Source organism: Artibeus jamaicensis, unplaced genomic scaffold (genome assembly GCF_021234435.1).
Source record: "Artibeus jamaicensis isolate MK-2021 breed Jamaican fruit bat unplaced genomic scaffold, CSHL_Jam_final contig_482, whole genome shotgun sequence".
Lineage (NCBI taxonomy): Eukaryota > Metazoa > Chordata > Mammalia > Chiroptera > Phyllostomidae > Artibeus > Artibeus jamaicensis.
In genome coordinates, this window is record NW_026521857.1 from 14,643,712 (window position 1) to 14,649,057 (window position 5,346).

Here is a 5,346-nt window from a genome sequence, read left to right on the forward strand (position 1 = left end):
ATTTTAAGTAGCTTGTCTGAGGTCACACAGCTAGAAAGTGGCAGAACCAGACAAACAGATTTTGTCTCAGGATAGCTACTAATTACTACATGAAAACAAAAACCACTGAAAAAGAGAAAAAGCCTCAGGGAAGATAAGGAATATGCTGCACAAGAAGACTGACAAAATTAAGAGGGTAGTAAAACCATATTGTGGAATGCTGTTTGGTTATTATGACAATGAGTTTATCTATTCAAAACCCTGAGACTATTGCCAGAGGGTGAAAATATTCTTAGACAATCTCAGGACAAGTTCCATAACTTGCTGTTTATAAACTGTTCATAACCCACTATAATAAGGTAATCCCTTCAATAATTCCCATGTGGAAGGTTTTGTATGATTTTTTTTGACATACTTCAGTCATTGTGAATTCTCAGTATAAGTCTTATAGTACAATATTTTCATTAAAAATAATTTCAATTTCCAGAATTATACTGTCATGCCTCAAGTCAGACAAAAATCCTAGCACCAAATTATTATAGGATGTTCTTTTTCTTAAGGAACTATTAAAAGAAAACAATAGTTCTTCGGTACCAACATGAATAAGGAGTGGAATAATGATTGTCATTAGTGATTCTGTTTCAGATTTTGAATATTGCTTTCAAGTTAAAAAACATTGTTAAAATCTATTCTTTTTTAAAATTGACTTTAGAGAGAGAGGGGGAAACATCAGTTTGTTGTTCCACCCATCCAAGCATTCATTGGTTCACTCATGTGCGCCCTGACTGGGGATCAAACTCACAATCTTGCTGATGGGGACAGCGTTCTAACCAACTGAGCTCTGTGACCAGGGCAAAATCTATTTTATTTTTTACACTTTTTATCCTCCTGGCAGCCTCATCTACCTATTCTTTTGTTCTATCAACATATAGAAGGTAATACAGTATTACCTTCTATATGCACAGCTACTGTGCTAGGTATTAGGGATATACAATGGCTTAGAATTTGCTCTCAAATTCTAATCATTCCCTTATTTTCTAAGCATTTCATAGTAAAACCAGGTACAGAAAATACTCGCCCTACTTCATATTAAATTCCTTGTGTTCTACACTCTTAATATCATTTTATAACATTTTGGACACAATAGATTCATAACACTCAGTGGTTATGTTAGTGGAAAATTAGAGGACCATGGTAGTTTCTTTACTCAATATACAATTTGCCTTTTAATAGAAGATTAAAGAGAGCCCTGTTTCTCATTTTAGTCTATTTTCTTGTGATTTTTCTCACAACAGAGTCCATTTTCCCTGGGGTACAATTTCAGTCACCACCTTGCCTTACCGATACCCTATACCATTTAGTGGATGTAGGTTAAATATTGTAAAATTCTTTTTGTCTATTCTGTTCTCATGGAAATTTCATGTAAAATATGGGATCTTTTAAACTGAATATTAACTCGGGGCCTGATATCCTCTTTTTTATTCTCTTCACTAGTCTGTTTCTTGCTTCCCATTTTGAAACTTCAAAGAAGTTCCTGATTAATTAAAGAACTAAAGAAGTTCCTACTTTCCAAAATCAGTCACTGTGAGGTTAACTCAGAGGTTACAAAATCAAAATGCCTACAAGGATCATCCTGGAAAGATAAATATGTTCTGGGGGCTGGAGCGGGTAATGTAGGGAATAAGGGGGACAATGACAAACTGCAGGGCACAGGCCCCCCCATAAGGAGGATGTGGCCCTCGGTGCCAGTTCATTGTTGTTGAGAGAATGAAAGGCTTGGTCAGTGGATCATCTGATTTTCAAAAGAGTTGGAAATTTTGGTCTTTATGTAAAATGTCCCAACCTGTAAATGGTGGACCAAACAAAACATGTCTGCCCAGGGCTCACAGTTGCACTCTGTTTTCATTGGTATCAAATTCAAAGGACTATTATAACAGCACCATAGGTTTCTGAAATGTCCTTGAAGAATGTAAGGTGAGTTCTGTGGTCCAAATTCACTACCAAAGGAAAGGGACGGGAAGGGTTCTTACCAGAAGTATAATTTGATATTGGTCTAATTAGTACAGTTTCATTAGTCAAATCAGTAGATTGTCATTCTGTAGTTTTATTTAATGTAATAAAGTGACTCATTTTTATGTAAGAAAAGAGGGATGAAATATATATTCAATTAAAAAATACATACTCAATTTTGCTTTTATTTATATATATAAGGAATACCAGTACTGGAAAAGTGCATTCAAAGTTAACAAAAGTAGTTATCATTGCAAAGTAGGGACAAGGTAGAAAGGCAGCCCTGACTGGTGTGACTCAGTGGGTTGAACATCGTCCTGCAAACTCAAAGGTCACTGGTTGGATTCCCAGTCAGGAAACACGGTTAGGTTGTGGGCTAGGTCCCTGGTTGAGGGAATGCAAGAGGCAACTGACTGATGTTTCTTTTGCATGTCGATGTTTCTCTCCTTCTTTTTCCTTCCCTTCCCCTTCTCTAAAAGTAAATAAATAAAACCTTAAAAAATAAAAAAGGGTGTAAGTGTGGGAATAAGACTTCTCAATGTACATTTTTAATTTAGTTTTTACTTTTGAAACAGATGAGAGTATTACATATGCAAAGATTAAAATAAAATTAAAAACTGAAAGTAAAAAGCATTAAAATGTCAATTTATGCTTGTCCCGTGGGGTTGAACGGAGCGTGGACTTTCCCCCCCTCAGCATGGCACGTGCTCATCTGTTGACATCTGTGTACTCCAAAAAGGGAAAGTCACCTGGCAGAAGTGCCACTTTGTTGATACTGTAAACTTTGTACGCCAAACTCATACAAAAATAATAGACAGCCCTATGCTGTCAGTGAATTGGCAGGTCATCAAACCAGTGATGAATCTTGGGGTACTGGCAGAGCTGTGGCTCAGATTCCCAGAGTTCAAGGTGGTGAAACTCTTGGTTCTGGCCAGGGTGCTTTCGTTGTGGGAGCCAGATGTTTGCACCAGCTAAAACCTGGTGCACTTGGAACCTCAGAGTAAATACAACACAGAAGAGATATGCAATCTGCTCTACCCTGGCTGCCTGGGCCTTAAAAGCACTGGTCATTATATTGAGGAAATTCCTGAATTTCTTTGGGTGTTGAAGATAAAGCTGAAGGCCAAAAGAATCCCAATGAAGCTGTTTTGCTTCTTTTTTTTTTTAGGTTTTATTTATTTATCTTTAGAGGGGAAGGGAAGGAGAGAGGGAGAGAAATATCAATGTATGGTTGCCTCTCCTGTGTCCCCCGCCGGGAACTGGCCTGCAACCCAGGCATGTGTCCTGACTGGGAATCAAACCGCGATCGTGTGGTTCACAGGCCCGCACTCAATCCACTGAGCTACACCAGCCAGGGCACTGTTTTGCTTCTTAAGAAATTTATGGCCTGGAATTATATCAAAAAGGTCTATGCCTCTCAGCAAATGAGAGCTGGCAAGGGCAAAATGAGAAACCATTGTATCCAGCGCAGGGGACCTTGCATCATCTATAATGAGGACAATGGTATCATCAAAGCCATCAGAAACATCCCTGGAATTACCTGCTTAGTGTAAACAAACTGAACATTCTGAAACCTGTTCCTGGTGGGCATGTAGGCCATTTCTGCATTTGGACTGAAAATGCTTTCCACCAAGTTAAATGATCTGTATGGCGCTTGGCATAAAGCTGCTTCCCTCAAGAGTAACTACAACTTTTGCCTGCACAAGATACTCAGTACAGACCTTAGCGGAATCTTGAAAAGCCCAGAGATACAAAGAGCCCTCTGAGCACCATGCAAGAAAATCATCATAGAATCCTGAAGAATCCACTGAAACACCATTCTTCATCAGACCAAGAAATACAAGCTCCAGGTGGATAAAGCAGCAACAGTGCTAGAATCCACATCAGATGAGAAGGGGGTTCCAGGCAAGAAGGCTGTGGTAGGGAAGTAAGAAAGAGGACTGTTGGCATTATGAAGCAGAAGGCTTTGGTGGTTAAAAAAAAAAAGGCTGCAGCTAAGAACCTGGCAGCTAAGAAGACCGCAGAAAAACCCACCACAGAAGAAGCCTGCAGTATAAGCTGAAATTTGTTTGCTTTGTAAAGGTCAAATCACTTCGGTCTGCTAATTTTGAATAAAAACCCAATCAAAGAGGCAGTGAGGAAAAAATGAGTCAATTTATTTTTTACTGCAGAGTATGGTAGGTTGAAAACAGATTAAAATGCATAAAATGTGTAACAGAATAAAATTCTATAACGGAAGTGGAATTACCAAAGTTCAAAAAAATTGGTAGTTACAAAATAGTTATGGGGATGTAAAATACAGCATATGAAATACAGTCAATAATACTGTAATATCTACTAAATACTATGTGTTGTCAAATGGGTGCTGAATTTATTAGGGTGATTACTTCGGAGGTTATATAAATGTCTGATCATGGGGTTGTACACCTGAAACTAATATATTGTATAGCAACTGTAACGGGAAGATTAAAAAAAAACCTTTAAAAGTTCAAGAAGAAAAAGGAACAATGATAGCTAAGAAACAAATTTTAAGAAAATTTTAAAAGATTTTATTTAATTTTAAAGAGATGGGAAGATTGGAGATTTGAAGAGAGAGAGAAACATCAGTGTTAGGGAGAAACATCGACTGGTTGCTTCTCCTAAGTGCCCTGACCAGCCGGAGACCAAACCCACACCCAGGCATATGCCCTGATCAGGGATCAAACCGGTGACCTTTTGTTTTGTGCAACGATACCCAACCAACTGAGCCACACTGACCAGGGTAGAAACAATTTTTGTTTACTCTTTAAATGGTATCAAATCACTTCACTCTTATTCCATACTTAAGATTTGTGTGACCATTTTATTTTTAAATGCCCATATTTACAACGGAACACTGGAAATCACTTCCTTTACAATTATTTAATTTCATGAGAAAAATTTTGGATGTTGGTATAAAAATGGGGAAGGGGTACATGTACTTTTCAAAATTCTTTTGGTATTGTGTAAACAAAAATTGTGAAGACCACTGATTTTGATTTTCAAACATCTGAAACCAATGGAGTTACTTGTTTGTCTCTGGAAGGTCAAAGTTACATTTCATGTGGCAACTAAGCTACAAATTACTATCTCTGAACACAATCACATTGGGTTAATTTTGGATCAGCTAGCTTTTACTTAGAAAAACAGAAACTTTTAAGCCTCATAAGACTGAGTGCCAGGTACATTTGGATGTTTGTAAGGTAAGTCCAGTGTACAACATAAAGAATTCACAGGGCCACTGTAACAAGGGTGTGAAGAATGGCCAGATCAAGAGGCAAGAAGTTTCTTACCTAACTTTGTCACAACCAACTTTCTGGATACTTCTTGGCACTCATA

At 37.8% G+C, this 5,346-nt stretch overlaps 1 pseudogene; it reads left to right on the forward strand.

Moving 5' to 3' along the window:
* Window positions 1–2,686: 2,686 nt before the first annotated feature.
* Window positions 2,687–4,051, forward strand: LOC119061466 (60S ribosomal protein L4-like; annotated as a pseudogene).
* Window positions 4,052–5,346: the final 1,295 nt, after the last annotated feature.